This window comes from Staurois parvus, unplaced genomic scaffold (genome assembly GCF_062004578.1).
Source record: "Staurois parvus isolate SC_StPar_1 unplaced genomic scaffold, SC_StPar_1.0 ptg000682l, whole genome shotgun sequence".
NCBI classification, from domain to species: Eukaryota; Metazoa; Chordata; class Amphibia; order Anura; family Ranidae; genus Staurois; species Staurois parvus.
Window position 1 is genome coordinate 1,296,812 of NW_028318478.1, and position 24,385 is coordinate 1,321,196.

General features: G+C 43.7%; 1 protein-coding gene across 4 annotated transcripts in view; it reads left to right on the plus strand.

Annotated features, from left to right (window-relative positions):
- PPCDC (phosphopantothenoylcysteine decarboxylase) overlaps nucleotides 1-24,385 on the plus strand; it is a 418,450-nt gene that overhangs the window by 34,132 nt on the left and 359,933 nt on the right. For 3 of the 4 annotated variants that reach the window (XM_089652388.1, XM_089652389.1, XM_089652390.1), the window contains one exon: nucleotides 10,756-10,922. The gene's annotated coding sequence lies outside the window, so the exon portion shown is untranslated. Of the gene's footprint in view, nucleotides 1-9,640; nucleotides 9,708-10,755; nucleotides 10,923-24,385 lie in introns of those variants that run through there. The other variant, XM_089652391.1, reaches the window with a different exon arrangement.

The window sequence follows — 24,385 nt, forward strand, 5'->3', positions numbered from 1 at the left end:
TGGACCTGTCCCAATCGCATGCGGTTTCCCCACTGTTCCAGTGTGACCCCAGGCTTGTCATAGCCCGAGTTCACACAGGAGCAGTGCGGGAAACCTCCCGGCAGGCATCCCATGCTGAGTGTCAGTGGTAGGAGAGGAGAGAAAGCGGCAGGGATTTGAAATCCCCCAATCAGATGCCGTCTAGCCCGAACTATCATCGCTGTAAGGAGAGGAAAGAAAGTGGCAGAGAATTCAAATCCCCATCTCTTGCCCTCCTCTCCTACCTCTGACACTCAGCATGGGATGCCTGCAGGGAACTTTCCCGCACTGCTTCTGTGTGAACTCGGGCCATGACAAGCATCGGGTTTACTTAGGAGCAGTGGGGAAACCACATGTGATTTGGACAGGAATCGCCTTCCTGTTCAAATCGCATGCTATTCTTTGCAGTGCAATTTGCATCCATTAATGCAAATCACACTGCAAAGTATTGGTACTCTGTAACGGCGAGTACTTGACCGATATTGGTGCATCCATACCTTTTAATTGTTCTTTAAAATGTTACTAAACCCACAACAGTAACAGCAGTTTTTTTCTTTTCTTGGAAGAGTGCATGTGATCAGCACAGGGCCAATCAGCACTGTCCAGAAGGTCAGGGGTCCTACAGCCTCATAGGACAATCAGGGGAGAATGAAAACTGCTCCTACATGCTGTAGCCACCGTTCTATTGGACACTGATAAAGTCACAAGACTGCTGTAACTGCTGATAAGAAAAAGTATTTAGCAGGTTATATTTACTAAAATAATTGCATTTCCATGTTGTGTACTGTGGGAGACCAGATACAGTAAATGCAGGGTCCTGGGTTTAGTACCACTTTAATGGGTTAGTCCACCTTTACCAAAGAACTGCCAATGCAGATACGGGGCATCCATAGGTAAAAATCTGTGCAGCTCTGATTAAAACTGAATATTAATGTTGGTGACTCCCGCACTATCTGTTGTGATTGAATCAATATATTCTGTGTTAGGCTGCTGCTACCACCTTCTTGTGTTCCCACAAAATCAATACTACAAAAAATAAATAAATAAATGATGGTGCGCAAATGCCTTACTATGTCATCTCATTAATATAGCCTGAGAAAAATACATATATGTGCAAACAACATAATAAATAAATGAAATCATGTGCATCACACTATAAATGTCAATCTTCAAATAAATAATAGGACCAAATGAAAAGTCTGTGTGTAAATTGTTTCGTTATTACGGCTTCTTTTTTGCCAAATTCTCAGCATGTTGTGTATATCCCCTTTGTGCTGTCAACGCATTCAAATTCCACCATGTTCATAGCAGGGCCCCACCACCTTGCTTATATTGCTTTCACCTCAAATCATGGACCTGCTGCACCATCAGGTCATAAACTCTTCCTCTTCCTCTGTGGGGTCAATCACACTCGAATACATTGATGGTAAATCCAAACCCCTCCACTCTTGTATAACTAACTAAAGATGATTGCAGTGGTACACCTTTTTTCAATGTGTGTGGCCCTTTAAGGCTCAGAAGCTCCGGAGACCCAGGAACTCTTCACAGTGTAGTATATTTGAAATCCTCATTTTTATTTAAAATGTATTTCACTTACAATGTAGCAGTTTAAAAACGGCATGAAACTATTGGCACACAGGCATCGGGGACCGTCTTTTGTGTCACTTCTGGTTTCTGGCAAATATGTCACCCGCTATGCCCTGAGGAAGTCACGTGGTTTGTGACAACACGTGTAGGACTAGTCCGAGGAAGTCATGTGGTTTGTGACAACAAGTGTAGGACCAACCCTGAGGAAGTCAAGTGGTTTGTGACGAGACACGTAAAGCGGTGCTGGACGATGTATTTGCTGATAGCAATGTCCTGGGAGGTTTCCAGTCAGGCTTCATGAGGTATGTAAATGGCCTACACCTATAACAAGGGCCTTATTCAGTTTTAGTCAGAGCTGCAGTTTGTTTTTATCTACAGACACCCCTTATCTGCACAGGCAGTGTTTTGGTAAAGGCGGACTATACTTTCTAGTGTACCCCGTGTGAGGACCATGTTTTGGCCTCATGGGAGGCACAGGTGTTCCATTCTTCTGTATGCAGGCAGTCTCATTCATGTCATCAGGGATACAGCTGCTGCTCCCAATCTGACATCCACGTGGGCCCCTGGACACAGTGTGAGTTCGGGGCCACGCACCTGCACCCACATGGATGTCAGAGTGGAAGCAGCAGCTGTATCCGTACTCCGGCTGCATCCCTATAGACAAGACTGGAACACCTGTGCATCCCATGTAAGCAGAACATGTCCCCCCCACAGGTGTGAGCCCCTGTGAACGAGCACTTGTAAACATGCATTGCATGAATGAAAACCATGGACACGGTTCTTTCATATGTGTGCTAGCTCGGTGTATTAGGACACCGGACCCCTTTGCAGCTGAGTCTGAACCCCCCATATACAAGTCACTAGCCTCCCCTCCTATGTATTGCCCGGCACTACAAATCCCAGCATCCTTTGCGGAATAAATCCATGCTGGGACATTTAGAGCGCATTACAGGGAGAGAAGGATGCTAGGATACGAGTCTCTGCCAGTCCATTGGCTGCACGGTGAGTGCATACAGACTTCTGGGAGTTGTAGTCTCGGGCTAGTGTCCATGCCGGCTGTGTTTCTATGTACAGGTCAGAATGGAGCCACAGAGAGGAGGGCGGCTGATGATGGTAATGTGATGATCGATGGATGTGATCTTATTTCTTTCCTCCTGATTGGGCTGTAGAAGAGGAAGAACACTGATCGTATCATTACACTTGTCTTCAGTGAGGCAGAGAAATGGTAAAGGGGAACTAAAGACAACACTTTGTAGGAAAACTGCTATAGGGCGGACAGCAAGTGGTTACATTTAGATTTAGAGTGATGTGGGGTTAGACCACCTGTCAGGTTGTTCTTGCTGATTGTGTCCAGAACAGGATGTGAGGGAAAATCTTCCAGTGAGGACACTTGTTCCCATAGCAACTGTCTCTAACGCACAAGTCCTCACCTGCTTGAGCTATCCCACTAGGAAGCTGCCAAAGCAGACAGCCAATCATAGGCATCAGAGACCCCCTCATCCCTTGGATACAAGTCAGTGTGGGGCGGGGCATGCCTCCATTGCCTGTGATTGGCTGCTCACTTTGCAACTTTCCAGCAGGATAGCTCAGGTAGGTGTGGACTGGTGTCTGGACTCATCCCTTCTGTCTAAGTGCCCGGTCATACCGGTGCGACTTGTGAGCTGATATCCCAACTAGTGAATGTCCCTGTCTTAAGATGTGCGATTTGCTGCAGCGCGATTTTTAAAGTATTTCCTGCATTACTTTTTCTGCAGTTTTGTTGTGATTTCACATACATAGAATACAATGGAAATCGCACCGCAAATAGCAAGAAATCGTTGGAAATCTTAAGAAGTTACAATACAGTCTTCAGAAATCGCACCTGAAATTGCATGATTTTAAGTCGCAGCGGTGTGACCGGTGACTAAGGGCCTCGTTCCCCTGACAGCCGGTGGTTTCCTCCTCTGCCAGACATCCTGGATTGTGAGCAGACCCTCGCCCCCCTCCTATACAATGCAGGACTGTTAGGTCTGCTTAGTGTGTTATGACATCAGAAAGCTGCGACCGGCCGGGTAGCCAGGTAAAGCACTTCAGAGGATCAGTCCAACAAAGAGGAGGAATCTTGTGGGAGTGAGGAATAAAGTAATAATTTGTATTTAGCCCATGAAATGTGGGGGAGGGAATCAAGCAGCATGGGTACATTTAAAAGCAGCCCAGAGTCTGGCTTTAACGCTGACCAACTTTTAAACAGTTCTTTATTGGAGAAACTTAGGCTGGCCATACACTATACAATTTTCTTACAATTTCTGCCCAATTTCCTTTATATTTACCTTCAACTATGTAGTGCAAAGACCTGCCTAATTGGATACAATTGGAAGTGTTTAGGTTTGACCTCATATTATATGTTTTTTTTTGTAACTCTAAAGTAAAATTCTCAAAAAAATTGTATAATGTGTGGGCAGCCTAAATCTTGCAAAGTGTACAGTAAAGTACAGCAAAAACAATATGGGACTTATTAACCGCTTCCGTGCCGCGCTATAACAGAAATACTGCTACAGGGCGGTGCGGCTGCTCAAAATCACGTATATATATGTGATTTTGCATTTCCGTGTTGGGGGCATGCTGCTGGTGGCAGCCTTGGCTGTTAATCACCGGATTGTAGCCGGTGATTCCCTCCCGGCACCCGGCGATCGCCGTTTATCACTGATGGGAGAGAGGCCTGTATGTAAACAATACAGATCTCTCCCCTGTCAGCTCCTGCACACTGCTTTGTATGGCTTTGCACAGTAGAACCATACAAAGCAGTGTGCTTACAGTGTAAAGCACAGCACACAGTAAAACAGCACACAGTCAATCCTTTAATCGGCCCAGATGTTAACCCCTTCCTGCCCAGTGTCATTAGTACAGAGTTAGTGCTTTTTATTAGCACTGATCACTGTATTGGTTTCACTGGGGATGTCAGTTAGTTCCCCCCCTCCCCCAGTGGCAGAATGCTCGCCACAGTCCCACTATAAGTCGCTGATCGCCACCATTACCAGTAAAACAAATTCCAGTATATATACCACCATTTGTAAACGCTATACGTTCACATAAACCAATTAATTTACACGTATTGGGATTTTTTTAGAAAAGACATGTAGCAGAATTCATTTTGGCCTAAATTTATGACGAAATTTGATTTTTAAAAATTTTTTTGTGGACATGTTTAATAGCTAAAAGTCAAAAGTAGTTTTTTTTTTGTCGGCCTTTTTTTGTTTATAGCAAAAAAAAATTAAATCGCAGAGGTGATCAAATACCACAGATAGAAAGCTCTATTTGTGGGCAAAAAAGAGACGTAAATTTAATTTGGGTGCAGCCTCGTAGGATCGCGCAATTGTCAGTTAAAGTCACGCAGCGCCGTATCACAAAAAATGGCCTGTTCAGGATAGGGGGGTAAATCCTCTGGAGGACAAGTGGTTAATGACAAGCATGATATGAGTATCTGAAAACAGCCAGTAAACATGACAAGGAGCTGAGAGCTCCATCTGCTGGCTGGACAGGAGCATAAAATATACTCATATGCAGTATTCATAGCTCACAAATGACCAGGCAATAAAAAAGTTTTTTTAGTAATTATGGTTAGGACTAAAAGAAAAAGTAAGAATATGTCTTAACCACTATGCATTCTCTTTAAGTTGTCAGGGGACATTATCCTAAGTGGACACAGGCTCTTTTATATATCACCCCTCTGGGATGAAATTAAAGCTGAGTTCCACTCACACTGTCAAAAAATAAAAGTCAGCAGCTACAAAAACTGTGACTTTTAAAAAACAGCCACTCACCTGTCCCACGACCCCGCGGTGTCCTCCCCGCAGCCCGTTTCACCAGCCATGTGGTGATCCAGGCGCCGGCATCTTCAATGTGGGCACAGGGCTGTGACAGCTTGCAGCCCACTGTCAAAAAATGTAACTGTTTTTGACATACAGTCACCAGTCAGTGTCCCTGATCACTGCCACACCAGTCATATGGTGATGCTGTACTGCACTGGTGAGAGCATATAAAAAAAACAGATTTTATTCAATTTCTTCATTTTCAAAAAAATTGTAACTGAACATTACAAAAAAACTCACCATGCCTCTTACTAACTGCCTCAGACTGACTACTTTGCAAAAAAAAGGGGTGATTTGGGGGGCAATTTATTCTGGCATTCTAGGGCCTCAAGAAATGAGATAGGCTGTCAGTAGAATAGAGTTTAGCAGTTTTCAGATATACTGTGTATATATATACCATAGCTTGTAGACATTAATACTTTTACACAAAGCTATTAATGTACATTATTGGAATTTTTTTTACCAAAGACACATAGCAGAATACATTTTGGCATAAATGTATGCCAAAATTTGATTTTATTGGGTATGTTTTATAACAGAAAGTAGAAAACGGTTTTTATTTTTTTTTGTTAAAAATGTTTGGTATTTTTGTTTTTTATAGCGAAAAAACTAAAAAAACCAGCGATAATCAAATACCACTAATATAAATCTCAATTTGTGTGGAAATGATATAAATTTAATTTGTGTACAATATTGCATGACCATGTAATTGCCACTTAAAGTAGCACAGTGCTGAATAGCAAAAAATGTCCTAGTCATGAAGGGGTTAAAATCTTCCAGAGCTCAAGTGGTTAAAAGTCCTGCGTCTTCTTCTTTTTGTAATATTCTCTATATACTGGTAAATCACTTTGGGATGTGGTGTCGGTGACTTACTTATCAATTTTACAGTTCTATATAGAAACATTTGCAGTCCACCATGACACCTTCTCCAAAGGAACATCTAAAAGAAATATATAAAACCTTCTTTGTAGGTATGCTTTGTGAATGGGAACACACACAAACATAACGAATTTGACTGCAAAAGTGGAAATACACTTTAAAATAAAGGCCCCAGATTGTACAGAAAATATTTTGTTTTCCAGAGGCTTTATTAATAAAAAGACACAAGCAAATATATGTACCGTATTTTCCGGCGTATAAGATGACTTTTTAACCCTTGAAAATCTTCTCAAAAGTCGGGGGTCGTCTTATACGCCGGTATACGGCATACTGACACTTGGTGTCAGGGCGGCACTTCCAACGGAAGGGACAGTAAGTACAGGGGTGGGTAGGGGCTGCTGTTTCTTACCTGGCTCCGGTCCCAGTCCCACGACGATCCAGTCTAGGAAGCGCGGCTGCTCCTTCATTCAGTTCGGCCACCGGATGTTTGTGCGGCCGCTCGTCTCCACCTCCTAACCGGTGATTGGCCGCCAGAACTGTAGCTCAGGAATGGCACACAGGCGGCCAATCACCAGCGAGGAGGCGGAGCCGAGCAGCCTTGCAAAAATCGAGTGAGGGAGCGGCCAGTAAGTGTGCCGTGCAGAGGTGCTGCTGCAACCACGTATGCTGGCTGCAGCAGCACCATACTGGAACTATTCCCCCTCCCCCCACTGACACCAATGATGGGGCACTTCCCCCCCCCCACCATTGACACCAATGATGGGGCACCATTCCCCCCCCCCCCCCCACTGACACCAACGATGGGGCACTATTCCACCCCCCCACTGACACCAATGATGGAACACTATTCCTTCCCCCACTGACACCAATGATGGGGTACTATTCCTCCCACTGACACCAATGTTGGGACACTATTCCTCCCACTGACACCAATGACGGGGAACTATTCCTCCCACTGACAACAATGACGGAGTACTATTGAACCTTGTAGCTCTCCCCATTGTGTCTTTTCCCCTATGCTAGCATTGTGTCCACAGTAGCACTTGCGTAGGCAGGGCAGAGTAGGACTGGCCATAGAGGGATTACTTTGACGCAGTTGGCCAGCTTAAACATGTATTGCAATATGTGTGAACCAAATATCCCTATTTGTTGCATAGTTTGCTTGAAAGGGTATATACCAGTGTGCAGAGGGTCCTTCAGAATTTCTAGTGGGAGGAATAGCACCCCATCATTGGAATACCATACTGAAATACCATACCATATTGAAATCAAATCTGATGTTTTTTAATTTTTATTTTTTAATTTTTTTTTGGTGTGCGTTGGAAGAGGGGTAGTCTTATACGGCGAGTATAGCCCAAACCCTATACGCCCAGTCGTCTTATTCGCCAAAAAATACGGTATTTATGTGCAAGAAAAGCACATCTGTTGGGGCAACATAAGACAACTGTGCTTAAAACAAGTGGCTGATTAGAATTACTATGTATCAGGTGTACAACTAGTTATTATTATTATTATACAGGATTTATATAGCGCCAATAGTTTGCGCAGTGCTTTACAAAATGAAGGTAGACATTACAGTTACAATACAATTTGGTACAAGAGGAAACAGAGGGCCTGTTCGTTAGAGCTTACAATCTAAGTTGAAGCAAACCTAATATGAAGCCAGCAAAGTATAAGAAAAGTTTCAAAAGATGAATGCAGCTCAAAAGAATGAATCGGTAGATGCACCAAAAGTGTCAGCAAGCCAATATTCTCAGTCTCAGCAGCCTAATTACAGCATGCTTTCCAGGCAGCTAACTGAACAAAAAACAATGCAGGGAGACTGATTTACCATTCAGTTTATTTGGGGCATTTATTTGAGTATTTCTTTCTTTGCTATCCCGTACAGGAGTCTTTCTAGTGGCCATCAGTTCGGCTACAGCAGTCTGAGTTATCAGCATTGTCCTTTAGAAGTTCCATTTGATTTTTCACAAGGACAAGGTTGTTTAGCGATGGGACCTCCTTTTCTCCAAGGTGGTCTCTAATTTTCACCTTTATGATGGTACTGTGCTATCTTTGTTGTGTTTCAGTGTGCTCTGGTTCACCCCAAGGAGATCTGTCTCCCGTATATGGGATATAGTGAGGGTTGTCGGGGTTTATCTCTCAGCCACTGCTTCTTTTAGGCAGACAGATTCCCTGATAGTTTTTCCAAAAGGCCACAAGTTCTCCAGCTGACATTTCCACAATTTTTAAGTGAATTTGACAAGTCGTTTTGCAGGAGAAAACTCCGTAAAAGCATCTCTGAGAATTTCAGTCTAATTCCAGAAGCCCATCCACTCGCCGCGCTTTGGCGTGGTCTTAGTAACCAAACAGTATCTACTAAAAGCCCTAACTATGTGCGGCAAGAAAAAAAGAAGCAGTTACTAAATAAGACTTGTAGTTTAGCTTACTAATACCTATTGAAAGGTAAATTCAAAAATTGAAATCATACACAAAAACACTCTCTTCTCCCTTTACCAAACTGAAAATGAAACCGTTGCAATAAAAACATACATTCACACTTGTCTGGACATCATCTTGCCACAATCCCAGTAATTAACCCCCAGTAATAGCATGGCTACCTATAATGCATTCTAACAAACAATTCCTAAGTGTACTAGTAGGGGGCAGTGGACATTGCACATATTACTCTACATCAGATAGACCTCCCTAAGTTTATACCCTCATGTACATCTCCACTTGTGCACTACTATGGACATCCTCATAAAGCTTTTCGTCAACAAAATTGTTTCCAATGTTTTCTTGAAGATTAGTCATATCTGAGGACATAAACAAGAATAGGCAGTTCTTTTATGAAAAAGAATGTCTATAAGAGTTGCTATGCCATGCTATTACTGGGGAACAATTACTGGGATTGTGGTGAGATGATGTCCGAACAAGTGTGAATGCATGGCTTTATTGCAATGTTGTCATTTTTAATTTGGTGAAAGGCGAAGAGAGTATTTTTGTGTATGATTTTAATATACCTTTCAATAAGTATTTGTAAGCTAAACCGCGTGAGTCTTATTAAAGTGGAACTTTAGTCAGAAAATGATGTCCTGCTAGATCACTTCAGGATGGCCCCTTATGTAGGTATAGCTATGTAAAACATGAAAAATAAGTGCCTGTGCTGTTTAAAATCAGTAACACTGTCTCACCCTACTCTGCACATGCTCAGTTGCTGTTCATTTTTAGACACTGATGAATTTGTAGAGGCCAATCTGCTGACAGCAAAACGGAATTAAACTCTCCTGTCCTTTACAGCCAAGGAAGCTGCTTCTGTTTGATCTGCAACTGCCATGGAGCTGCGCATGTGATCAGTTATGACACCAGCCATTTGATGGTTTGACAGTTTGGGTAAGGACACAAGCAAATGTGACAGTTGGCAATCATGGCATTCCAAGAATGTAGGTGTTTTTTGAAGCTGTTGATTCAATGGGTTTAGTTCTGCTTTATGACTTACTGCTGTTCAGGTGCTCTGGGCTTCAGCAAAATGGCAGCCTCCAGCAAGAAGAAATGGGAACAATGTTGGAGGCAATTTACAGCACACAATTATTTTGGTAGCATAATTATTAATGTGGAACTTCTGCTCATTGCTAAAGAACATTATTTTTTATCAAATTGTTATGGGTAAGGTTCTGCTTTAAGTAAACGTTTCCTTTTTTTCCTAGCCTCACATAGCTAGGGCTTTGCATACAGGTAGTTTTTACAAGCGTGTGAGTTGCATGAGTCCCTTTCCCATTAAAGCCCATTCCACTAGAATGGTGATTACTTCTTGGGCTTTTCTTTATCAGGCTTTTGTGGCTTAGATCTGTAAGGCGGTGACTTGCTTCTGTTCACACATTCTCTTAAAGTGTATGTTACCCTTAAAATGAGTGCAGCAGATATGTGTTTATAAGGTATATTTCTGTCACAAGTAGCAGCCTCTTGTGTTTTGGATTGTGCCTTTTGGATACAAATACCAGGTTATCCCGGCAGTCCCTATTCTGTAATCTTAAATTTCTTCTTCTAAGGTGACAACACTGCTCCTCCATAGATACAGTACAGTGAGAGAACATTGTCACTCTAGGACAGAAAGTGGGTTACTGGCAGGATCACCGGGTGAAAATAAAGGAAAAAAAATCCTGACAAAATATGCAAGTACTACATCTAAGGGCTGGTAGGCTGCAATATATTAGATTTTTAGTTTGGGGTTCAGATACATTTTAATTGTAGCAGAGAAAGGGTGTTATCCATTTGTCTTTGCTGTGTGGCAGGGTAAGGTATGTCTCAGTACTGGATAGAAAGAAATCCAAATAATCTGTTCAGTAAAACAGTTACACAGTATGCATTTTGATGTCTGTATTTATTTTAGTGCTTTGTTTGGAGCTCAGCTTTAAGATTTTGCTATATATTCTGTTTGCAGACGTGTGGTCCGTTCATGGGTTACAACAAAGCCACTGCTGTTCTGCCCAGCTATGACTACAGCCATGTGGAATCATCCAATCACAGCACAACAAATGAAAAGTCTTCTTAGTTTTGGCTACACAGACATCCCATGTATTGAGAAGACCTTGGTGTGTGGAGACAGAGGTCAGTGACTGAAAGTTCAACAAACCTTGTTTTGTTCTGTTTACTGCTATTAAGGGTTGCCAGTGTCACTTTGGTATTGCTGCATGAAAGCATCCCTAAGCCTGGGTTCACACATATGCGGTGCGGTATATATCGCATGTGATTTGCACAGAAACCGCCCCACATTCCTATGCAAATCGCATGCGAATTCTGTGCGATGCGATTTGAGCCATACATTTTGTATGGCTCAAATCGCATCGCACAGAACATTTTGTATGGCTCAAATCGCACCGCATCCACACCAAAAAGGTGCAGGACCCTTTTTTTGGTCCGCACTAGAATCAGATCAGATGGGTATCCACACCCATGCGATCCAGTTCTGCACATTGCACCGCATTTTGCAAACCGATTTCGGGGTGTTGTTAGCATACACACCCACAGCGGTTGAAATGAACTGGGTGCGATTTTGATGCAGTGCAGAATTCGCACAGAAACCGCTGCGAATTCTGCCACCCCATCAGTGTGAACCCAGGCCTAATGTCATATATCAGACAATAGATTTGCAAGTATGAATTGATGTTTGTGGGTAATCGCAGGGTTTTGTTAACATTAGGTAAAGTCTAAGGTTAGTTAAAACCTCTTTCTTGTTTTTTTTTCCTTTAAATGAGCACACGGGACTTTATTTACATTTAATGCAGAGTGGTGTTCCTTGTGCTGGTGTCAGCTGTCAGTGGAAAACTGAAGTCCTCTGCCTCCCTTCCATACCTTGCAGCCATAATCTTCTGGTGCAGTGGGAGTTTATACAAGCCGATCTATGAATGTAGGACAGGCTGATGAATAGATCACTTTTCATTCATGGAATCTATACAACAGCTTCTGTGATTGGAGGAGGGGAGGCAGAAAGAGTGAGCATAGTCGGCACTCTGTAAGTTATGTTGCTTGTGCTGCGTTTTTTAAATATTTCATACCATGAAGTAGAGTGAAATGACAGATTGAATGATGGATTAGTGCTGCGCTACTCAGTGCATAAATGAATAATAAATGGACATATAAATTAATATAAAATAAATCAATGTATAAGCAAATATACCCACACCCAAGTGTGGAAATGAAAAACTGCTAGAAACAACCAGTGGAAAATTGTGACCAAAACAATTAATCAAACAATATATTAGTAAAGAACATCCATATAGCAACAAAGTGATAAGTGACAAAATAAAATAAAAAAAAAAATATATATATATAAAATAATGTAATGAAAGCAAAATGTGACACAATATACAGTTGCAAGAAAAAGTATGTGAACCCCTTGGGATTACGTGGAGTTTTGCATGAATTGGGCATAAAATGTGCTCTGAACGTCATCTAAGTCACAACAATAGAAGAACACAGTCTGCTGAACATAATACTACACAAATTGTCTCTCAGTCTGGTTCAGTAGGAATGACAATCATGGGAAAGACTGCTGACCTGACAGTTGTGCAGAAAACCATCATTGACACCCTCCATAAGGAGGGAAAGCCTCAAAAGGTAATTGCAAAACAAGTTGGATGTTTCCAAAGTGCCATGTCAAAGCACATTAATAGAAAGTTATGTGGAAGGGAAAAGTGTGGAAGAAAAAGGTGCACAAGCAGCAGGGATGACCGCAGCCTGGAGAGGATTGTCAGGAAAAGGCCATTCAAAAGTGTTGGGGACTTTCACAAGGAGTGGACTGAGGCTGCAGTCAGTGCATCAAGAGCCACCACACACAGACGGATCCTGGACATGGGCTTCAAATGTCGTATTCCTCTTGTCAAGCCGCTCCTGAACAACAAACAATGTCAGAAGCGTCTTACCTGGGCTAAAGAAAAACAGACCTGGTTTGTTGCTTAGTGGTCCAAAGTCCTCTTTTCTGATGGGAGCAACTTTTGCATCTCATTTGGAAACCAAGGACCCAGAGTATGGAGGAAGAATGGAGAGGCACACACTGTATGATGCTTGAAGTCCAGTGTGAAGTTTCCACAGTCTGTGTTGATTTGGGGAGCCATGTCATCTGCTGGTGTTGGTCCACTGTGCTTCATTAAGTCCAGGGTCAACGTAGCTGTCTACCAGGAGATTTTGGAGCACTTCATGCTTCCTTCCGTAGACTAGCTTTATGGGGATGCTGACTTCATTTTCCAGCAGGACTTGGTCTGCCATAACACCTCAGCAGTGCCACAGGCTGATAGCTTCCATGCCACGCTGCATTGAGGCGGTAATTGCTGCAAAAGGGGCCCAAACCAAGTACTGAGTACATATGCATGCTTATACTTTTCAGAGGTCTGATACTGTTCTATGTACAATCTTTGTTTTATTGATTGCATGTAATATTCTAATTTTCTGAGATTGTGGATTTGGGGTTTTCATGAGCTGAAAGCCATAATCATCACAATTATGACAAATCACGGCTTGAACTATCTTGCTTTGCATGTAATGAGTCTATCTCATATATTAGTTTCACCTTTTAAGTTGCATTACTGAAATAAATGAACTTTTGCACGATTATTCTAATTTTTCGAGTTTCATCTGTGTGTGTGATATATATATATATATATATATATATATATATATATATATATATATATATCCATCCATATCCCATCAGTTGCTAAAGGGCTGTGATGACATGATAACACTAAAAAAAAATCTGAATTAACTCTCTGCACACTACTATACACTCTTTCCAACAAACTTTGTAGAAAAAAAAAGGGATTTTTAGTTCACATGCATTGCAATACATGTTTAAGCTGGCCAACTGCATCAAAGTAATCCCTCTCTGGCCAGTCCCTAAACTACTCTATTTTACATTACACTACTCTACTCTACATTTCACTACTCACTGGTGAGGGACCCAAGAAGGGGAGGTTGGGGGCCTCTCTGCAAAAGCATTGCACAGAGCATGTAAGTGCCCCCCACCCCCGCCTGCCCTCAACCTCTTGGGCCATGTCCTGTGTCCAAGGAGGCTGCAGACCAATGTGAAAGTGCAGCGTGATCTCATGCATATACATTGGACAGTCACAGCCAGATGGCTACCTCCAAGATGGCGGTGCCCAGTCCAGGTGAAGACAGCTGAATCTGTTGAATGGACCCCTTTAAGGCATTCACAGCAAAACAGAGAGCCCTAGGGAAATCTGTCAAACCCTCACCTAGGTCAGCCTCAGTACCTGCTGAGCCTAACTTCCTGGACAGACTTTTTACACCAATCCTAAGGCTCTGGCAGACTCCAGTAGCCGCAACCACCGACTGCAGTGCAGCATTCACCAAGGCAAAAGATGCCTTGAGAAAAGTTTCCAAACATTTGTCAGCTGCATCTTTAAAGACTAAAACAAGCCATACTTGAATAGGAATTCAAGATTCCATCCATGCATGGACAGGCTGGTTGCACCCCAGTCAATTGATGGATCAACTTGGGTACAACCAGCCTAACAGAATTTTTTTCATTGGATTATTTTTTGCTTATGGCTATAAATATGAGCAGTGATCATCCTGTTCTGCTGGCTGAGAAGGTTCCCCGCAAACCCTCTGCCAGCAGAATACAGTAGTGCTGTGTGAGGAATTCCCTCCATCAACACTGATTTGTCAGCTACTTCTTGAAAGATTAAAACAAGCCATACATGAAGAGGAATTCAAGATTCCATCCATGCATGGACAGGCTGATTGCACCCAATCAATTGATGGGTCAACTTGGGTACAACCAGCCTGACAGAATTTCTACATTGAATTATTGCCTATGAGCAGTGATCATCCTGCTCTGCTGGCTAAGAAGGTTCCCCGCAAACCCTCTGCCAGCAGAATACAGTAGTGCTGTGAGAGGAATACCCCCCATCAACACTGATTTGTCAGCTACTTCTTGAAAGATTAAAACAAGCCATACATGAATTGGAATTCAAGATTCCATCCATGCATGGACAGGCTGATTGCACCCAGTCAATTGATGGGTCAACTTGGGTACAACCAGCCTGACAGAATTTTTACGTTGGATTGTTGCCTATGGCTATAAATATGAGCAGTGAACATCCTGCTCTGCTGGCTGAGAAGGTTCCCCGCAACCCCTCTGCCAGCAGAATACAGTAGTGCTGTGAGAGGAATTCCCCCCACCAACACTGACTGATTTGTCAGCTGCATCTGTAAAGACTTAAACAAGCCATACATGAATTGGAATTCAAGATTCCATCCATGCATGGACAGGCTGATGGCGCCCAGTCATTTGATGGGTCAACTTGGGTACAACCAGCCTGACAGAATTTTTACGTTGGATTATTGCCTATGGCTATAAATATGAGCAGAGATCATCCTTCTCTGCTGGCTGAGAAGGTTCCCCGCAACCCCCCCGCCAGCAGAATACAGTAGTGCTGTGTGAGGAATTCCCCCCATCAACACTGACTGATTTGTCAGCTGCATCTTTAAAGACTAAAACAAGTCATACATGAATTGCGATTCAAGATTCCATCCATGCATGGACAGGCTGATTGCACCCCAGTCAATTGATGGATGAACTTGGGTACAACCAGCCTGACAGAATTTCTACATTGGATTATTGCCTATGAGCAGTGATCATCCTGCTCTGCTGGCTGAGAAGGTTCCCCGCAAACCCTCTGCCAGCAGAATACAGTAGTGCTGTGAGAGGAATTCCCCCCATCAACACTGATTTGTCAGCTACTTTTTGAAAGACTAAAACAAGCCATAAATGAATTGCGATTCAAGATTCCATCCATGCATGGACAGGCTGATTGCACCCCGTCAATTGATGGATGAACTTGGGTACAACCAGCCTGACAGAATTTCTACATTGGATTATTGCCTATGGCTATAAATATGAGCAGTGAACATCCTGCTCTGCTGGCTGAGAAGGTTCCCCGCAACCCCCCCGCCAGCAGAATACAGTAGTGCTGTGTGAGGAATTCCTCCAATCAACACTGACTGATTTGTCAGCTGCATCTTTAAAGACTAAAACAAGTCATACAAGAATTGGATTTCAAGATTCCATCCATGCATGGACAGACTGATTGCACCCCAGTCAATTGATTGGTCAACTTGGGCACAACCAGCCTGACAGAATTTTTACGTTGGATTATTGCCTATGGCTATAAATATGAGCAGTGATCATCCTGCTCTGCTGGCTGAGAAGGTTCCCCGCAACCCTTCTGCCAGCAGAATACAGTAGTGCTGTGAGAGGAATTCCCCCCATCAACACTGATTTGTCAGCTGCATCTGTAAAGACTTAAATAAGCCATACATGAATTGGAATTCAAGATTCCATCCATGCATGGACAGGCTGATTGCACCCAGTGAATTGATTGGTCAACTTGGGTACAATCAGCCTGACAGAATTTTTACGTTGGATTGTTGCCTATGGCTATAAATATGAGCAGTGAACATCCTGCTCTGCTGGCTGAGAAGGTTCCCCGCAACCCCCCCGCCAGCAGAATACAGTAGTGCTGTGAGAGGAATTCCCCCCATCAACACTGATTTGTCAGTCTACTTTTTGAAAGACTAAAACAAGCCATAAATGAATTGCGATTCAAGAATCCATCCATGCATGGACAGGCTGATTGCACTCAGTCAATTGATGGATGAACTTGGGTACAACCAGCCTGACAGAATTTCTACATTGGATTATTGCCTATGAGCAGTGATCATCCTGCTCTGCTGGCTGAGAAGGTTCCCCGCAAACCCTCTGCCAGCAGAATACAGTAGTGCTGTGAGAGGAATTCCCCCCATCAACACTGACTGATTTGTCAGCTGCATCTGTAAAGACTAAAACAAGTCATTCAAGAATTGGATTTCAAGATTCCATCCATGCATGGACAGGCTGATTGCACCCAGTCATTTTATGGGTCAACTTGGGTACAACCAGCCTAACAGAATTTTTACGTTGGATTATTGCCTATGGCTATAAATATGAGCAGAGATCATCCTTCTCTGCTGGCTGAGAAGGTTCCCCGCAACCCCCCCGCCAGCAGAATACAGTAGTGCTGTGTGAGGAATTCCCTCCATCAACACTGACTGATTTGTCAGCTGCATCTGTAAAGACTAAAACAAGTCATTCAAGAATTGGATTTCAAGATTCCATCCATGCATGGACAGGATGATTGCACCCCAGTCAATTGATGGATGAACTTGGGTACAACCAGCCTGACAGAATTTCTACATTGGATTATTGCCTATGAGCAGTGATCATCCTGCTCTGCTGGCTGAGAAGGTTCCCCGCAAACCCTCTGCCAGCAGAATACAGTAGTGCTGTGAGAGGAATTCCCCCCATCAACACTGATTTGTCAGCTACTTCTTGAAAGACTAAAACAAGCCATACATGAATTGCGATTCAAGATTCCATCCATGCATGGACAGGCTGATTGCACCCAGTCATTTGATGGGTCAACTTGGGTACAACCAGCCTGACAGAATTTTTACGTTGGATTATTGCCTATGGCTATAAATATGAGCAGAGATCATCCTTCTCTGCTGGCTGAGAAGGTTCCCCGCAACCCCCCCGCCAGCAGAATACAGTAGTGCTGTGTGAGGAATTCCCCCCATCAACACTGACTGATTTGTCAGCTGCATCTTTAAAGACTAAAACAAGTCATACATGAATTGCGATTCAAGATTCCATCCATGCATGGACAAGCTGATTGCACCCAGTCAATTGATGGATGAACTTGGGTACAACCAGCCTGACAGAATTTCTACATTGGATTATTGCCTATGGCTATAAATATGAGCAGTGATCATCCTGCTCTCCTGGCTGAGAAGGTTCCCCGCAACCCCTCTGTCAGCAGAATACAGTAGTGCTGTGTGAGGAATACCCCCCATCAACACTGACTGATTTGTCAGCTGCATCTGTAAAGACTAAAACAAGTCATACAAGAATTGGATTTCAAGATTCCATCCATGCATGGACAGGATGATTGCACCCCAGTCAATTGATGGATGAACTTGGTTACAACCAGCCTGAAAGAATTTCTACATTGAATTATTGCCTATGAGCAGTGATCATCCTGCTCTGCTGGCTGAGAAGGTTCCCCGCAAACCCTCTGCCAGCAGAATACAGTAGTGCTGTGAGAGGAATACCCCCCATCAACACTGATTTGTCAGCTACTTCTTGAAAGATTAAAACAAGCCATACATGAATTGGAATTCAAGATTCCATCCATGCATGGACAGGCTGATTGCACCCAGTCAATTGATGGGTCAACTTGGGTACAACCAGCCTGACAGAATTTTTACGTTGGAATGTTGCCTATGGCTATAAATATGAGCAGTGATCATCCTGCTCTGCTGGCTGAGAAGGTTCCCCGCAACCCCCCTGCCAGCAGAATACAGTAGTGCTGTGTGAGGAATTCCCCCCATCAACACTGTCAGCTGCATCTTTAAAGACTAAAACAAGTCAGACAAGAATTGGATTTCAAGATTCCATCCATGCATGGACAGGCTGATTGCACCCAGTCAATTAATGGGTCAACTTCTGTACAACCAGCCTGACAGAATTTTTACGTTGGATTATTGCCTATGAGCAGTGATCATCCTGCTCTGCTGGCTAAGAAGGTTCCCTGCAAACCCTCTGCCAGCAGAATACAGTAGTGCTGTGTGAGGAATTCCCTCCATCAACACTGACTGATTTGTCAGCTGCATCTGTAAAGACTAAAACAAGTCATACAAGAATTGGATTTCAAGATTCCATCCATGCATGGACAGGATGATTGCACCCCAGTCAATTGATGTATCAACTTGGGTACAACCAGCCTGACAGAATTTCTACATTGAATTATTGCCTATGAGCAGTGATCATCCTGCTCTGCTGGCTAAGAAGGTTCCCCGCAAACCCTCTGCCAGCAGAATACAGTAGTGCTGTGAGAGGAATTCCCCCCATCAACACTGACTGATTTGTCAGCTGCATCTGTAAAGACTTAAATAAGCCATACATGAATTGGAATTCAAGATTCCATCCATGCATGGACAGGCTGATTGCACCCAGTGAATTGATGGGTCAACTTGGGTACAACCAGCCTGACAGAATTTTTACGTTGGATTGTTGCCTATGGCTATAGCTATGAGCATTAATCATCCTGCTCTGCTGGCTGAGAAGGTTCCCCGCAACCCCCCTGCCAGCAGAATACAGTAGTGCTGTGAGAGGAATTCCCCCCCGTCAACACTGACTGATTTGTCAGCTGCATCTGTAAAGACTAAAACAAGTCATTCAAGAATTGGATTTCAAGATTCCATCCATGCATGGACAGGATGATTGCACCCCAGTCAATTGATGGATGAACTTGGGTACAACCAGCCTGACAGAATTTCTACATTGGATTATTGGCTATGAGCAGTGATCATCCTGCTCTGCTGGCTGAGAAGGTTCCCCGCAAACCCTCTGCCAGCTGAATACAGTAGTGCTGTGAGAGGAATTCCCGCCATCAACACTGATTTGTCAGCTACTTCTTGAAAGACTAAAACAAGCCATACACGAATTGCGATTCAAGATTCCATCCATGCATGGACAGGCTGATTGCACCCAGTCATTTGATGGGTCAACTTGGGTACAACCAGCCTGACAGAATTTTTACGTTGGATTATTGCCTATGGCTATAAATATGAGCAGAGATCATCCTTCTCTGCTGGCTGAGAAGGTTCCCCGCAACCCCCCCGCCAGCAGAATACAGTAGTGCTGTGTGAGGAATTCCCCCCATCAACACTGACTGATTTGTCAGCTGCATCTTTAAAGACTAAAACAAGTCATACATGAATTGCGATTCAAGATTCCATCCATGCATGGACAAGCTGATTGCACCCAGTCAATTGATGGATGAACTTGGGTACAACCAGCCTGACAGAATTTCTACATTGGATTATTGCCTATGGCTATAAATATGAGCAGTGATCATCCTGCTCTCCTGGCTGAGAAGGTTCCCCGCAACCCCTCTGTCAGCAGAATACAGTAGTGCTGTGTGAGGAATACCCCCCATCAACACTGACTGATTTGTCAGCTGCATCTGTAAAGACTAAAACAAGTCATACAAGAATTGGATTTCAAGATTCCATCATGCATGGACAGGATGATTGCACCCCAGTCAATTGATGGATGAACTTGGTTACAACCAGCCTGAAAGAATTTCTACATTGAATTATTGCCTATGAGCAGTGATCATCCTGCTCTGCTGGCTGAGAAGGTTCCCCGCAAACCCTCTGCCAGCAGAATACAGTAGTGCTGTGAGAGGAATACCCCCCATCAACACTGATTTGTCAGCTACTTCTTGAAAGATTAAAACAAGCCATACATGAATTGGAATTCAAGATTCCATCCATGCATGGACAGGCTGATTGCACCCAGTCAATTGATGGGTCAACTTGGGTACAACCAGCCTGACAGAATTTTTACGTTGGATTGTTGCCTATGGCTATAAATATGAGCAGTGATCATCCTGCTCTGCTGGCTGAGAAGGTTCCCCGCAACCCCCCCGCCAGCAGAATACAGTAGTGCTGTGTGAGGAATTCCCCCCATCAACACTGTCAGCTGCATCTTTAAAGACTAAAACAAGTCAGACAAGAATTGGATTTCAAGATTCCATCCATGCATGGACAGGCTGATTGCACCCAGTCAATTAATGGGTCAACTTCTGTACAACCAGCCTGACAGAATTTTTACGTTGGATTATTGCCTATGAGCAGTGATCATCCTGCTCTGCTGGCTAAGAAGGTTCCCTGCAAACCCTCTGCCAGCAGAATACAGTAGTGCTGTGAGAGGAATTCCCCCCATCAACACTGACTGATTTGTCAGCTGCATCTTTAAAGACTAAAACAAGCCATACATGAACAGGAATTTAAGATTCCATCCATGCATGGACAGTCTGATTGCACCCAGTCAATTAATGGGTCAACTTCTGTACAACCAGCCTGACAGAATTTTTACGTTCGATTGTTGCCTATGAGCAGAGATCATCCTTCTCTGCTGGCTGAGAAGGTTCCCCGCAACCCCCCCGCCAGCAGAATACAGTAGTGCTGTGTGAGGAATTCCCTCCATCAACACTGACTGATTTGTCAGCTGCATCTGTAAAGACTAAAACAAGTCATACAAGAATTGGATTTCAAGATTCCATCCATGCATGGACAGGATGATTGCACCCCAGTCAATTGATGTATCAACTTGGGTACAACCAGCCTGACAGAATTTCTACATTGAATTATTGCCTATGAGCAGTGATCATCCTGCTCTGCTGGCTAAGAAGGTTCCCCGCAAACCCTCTGCCAGCAGAATACAGTAGTGCTGTGAGAGGAATTCCCCCCATCAACACTGACTGATTTGTCAGCTGCATCTGTAAAGACTTAAATAAGCCATACATGAATTGGAATTCAAGATTCCATCCATGCATGGACAGGCTGATTGCACCCAGTGAATTGATGGGTCAACTTGGGTACAACCAGCCTGACAGAATTTTTACGTTGGATTGTTGCCTATGGCTATAAATATGAGCAGTGAACATCCTGCTATGCTGGCTGAGAAGGTTCCTCGCAACCCCCCCGCCAGAAGTATACAGTAGTGCTGTGTGAGGAATTCCCCCCATCAACACTGACTGATTTGTCAGCTGCATCTTTAAAGACTAAAACAAGTCATACAAGAATTGGATTTCAAGATTCCATCCATGCATGGACAGGCTGATTGCACCCCAGTCAATTGATGGATGAACCTGGGTACAACCAGCCTGACAGAATTTCTACATTGGATTATTGCCTATGGCTATAAATATGAGCAGTGATCATCCTGCTCTGCTGGCTGAGAAGGTTCCCCGCAAACCCTCTGCCAGCAGAATACAGTAGTGCTATGTGAGGAATTCCCTCCATCAACACTGACTGATTTGTCAGCTGCATCTTTAAAGACTAAAACAAGCCATACAAGAATTGGATTTCAAGATTCCATCCATGCATGGACAGGCTGATTGCACCCCAGTCAATTAATGGGTTAACTTCTGTACAACCAGCCTGACAGAATTTTTACGTTGGATTATTGCCTATGGCTATAAATATGAGCAGAGATCATCCTTCTCTGCTGGCTGAGAAGGTTCCCCGCAACCCCCCCGCCAGCAGAATACAGTAGTGCTGTGTGAGGAATTCCCCCCATCAACACTGACTGATTTGTCAGCTGCATCTTTAAAGACTAAAACAAGTCATACAAGAATTTGATTTCAAGATTCCATCCATGCATGGACAGGCTGATTCTACCCCAGTCAATTGATGGATGAACTTGGGTACAACTAGCCTGACAGAATTTCTACATTGGATTATTGCCTATGAGCAGTGATCATCTTGCTCTGCTGGCTGAGAAGGTTCCCCGCAAACCCTCTGCCAGCAGAATACAGTAGTGCTGTGAGAGGAATTCCCCCCATCAACACTGACTGATTTGTCAGCTGCATCTTTAAAGACTAAAACAAGTCATACAAGAATTGGATTTCAAGATTCCATCCATGCATGGACAGGATGATTGCACCCCAGTCAATTGATGTATCAACTTGGGTACAACCAGCCTGACAGAATTTCTACATTGAATTATTGCCTATGAGCAGTGATCATCCTGCTCTGCTGGCTGAGAAGGTTCCCCGCAAACCCTCTGCCAGCAGAATACAGTAGTGCTGTGAGAGGAATACCCCCCATCAACACTGATTTTTCAGCTACTTCTTGAAAGATTAAAACAAGCCATACATGAATTTGAATTCAACATTCCATCCATGCATGGACAGGCTGATTGCACCCAGTCAATTGATGGGTCAACTTGGGTACAACCAGCCTGACAGAATTTTTACATTGGATTATTTCCTATGGCTATAAATATGAGCAGTGATCATCCTGCTCTGCTGGCTGAGAACGTTCCCCGCAACCCCTCTGCCAGCAGAATACAGTAGTGCTGTGAGAGGAATTCCCCCCATCAACACTGACTGATTTGTCAGCTGCATCTGTAAAGACTTAAATAAGCCATACATGAATTGGAATTCAAGATTCCATCCATGCATGGACAGGCTGATTGCACCCAGTCAATTGATGGGTCAACTTGGGTACAACCAGCCTGACAGAATTTTTACATTGGATTGTTGCCTATGGCTATAAATATGAGCAGTGAACATCCTGCTCTGCTGGCTGAGAAGGTTCCCCGCAACCCCCCCCCCGCCAGCAGAATACAGTAGTGCTGTGTGAGGAATTCCCCCCCATCAACACTGACTGATTTGTCAGCTGCATCTTTAAAGACTAAAACAAGTCATACAAGAATTGGATTTCAAGATTCCATCCATGCATGGACAGGCTGATTGCACCCAGTCAATTGATGGGTCAACTTGGGTACAACCAGCCTGACAGAATTTTTACGTTGGATTATTGCCTATGGCTATAAATATGAGCAGAGATCATCCTTCTCTGCTGGCTGAGAAGGTTCCCAGCAACCCCCACCCCCCCCGCCAGCACAATACAGTAGTGCTGTGAGAGGAATTCCCCCCATCAACACTGACTGATTTGTCAGCTGCATCTTTAAAGACTAAATCAAGCCATACATGAAGTGGGATTCAAGATTCCATCCATGCATGGACAGGCTGATTGCACCCAGTCAATTGATGGATGAACTTGGGTACAACCAGCCTGACAGAATTTCTACATTGGATTATTGCCTATGGCTATAAATATGAGCAGTGATCATCCTGCTCTGCTGGCTGAGAAGGTTCCCCGCAAACCCTCTGCCAGCAGAATACAGTAGTGCTGTGAGAGGATTTCCCCCCATCAACACTGATTTGTCAGCTACTTCTTGAAAGACTAAAACAAGCCATACATGAATTGTGATTCAAGATTCCATCCATGCATGGACAGGCTGATTGCACCCAGTCAATTGATGGGTCAACTTGGGTACAACCAGCCTGACAGAATTTCTACATTGGATTATTTATTGCCTATGGCTGTAGCTATGAGCAGTAATCATCCTGCTCTGCTGGCTGAGATGGTTCCCCGCAACCTCCCCGCCAGCAGAATACTGTAGTGCTGTGAGAGGAATTCCCGCCCATCAACACTGACTTTAGTAATGGGGAAGCAAACAAATTTTTTTTTTTCTTTTGCGTCATCTATGGACTGCTTAATTTCCCCTTCTAAACTTGTTACGTTTTATACCCATATTGATGGTGTAACATGTTTAGCAACTCACCCCCCCCCCCCTCACCCCAAAACAGCGTGCGGAGATTCCTCTCCCACATTTGCTGTCACATTTTTAAAATCGTGCAGCTGTGCCTGCACAACCGCATCATTCATTCACAGGAATCTGTGAATAAAGAAACTACAAGTTCTATCTTCCACCACGGCAGACGGATTTGTAGTTTGAATGGGCTGCGAGCATGATGAGCAGCATGTTCATAGTCCATTCACATTCCCTCCAGGCTGCAAATTGACAGCCCATACAGAGGGTAGAATGTGTTGGAGCCTGAAATTGCACCAGGGATCCACTGATCGGG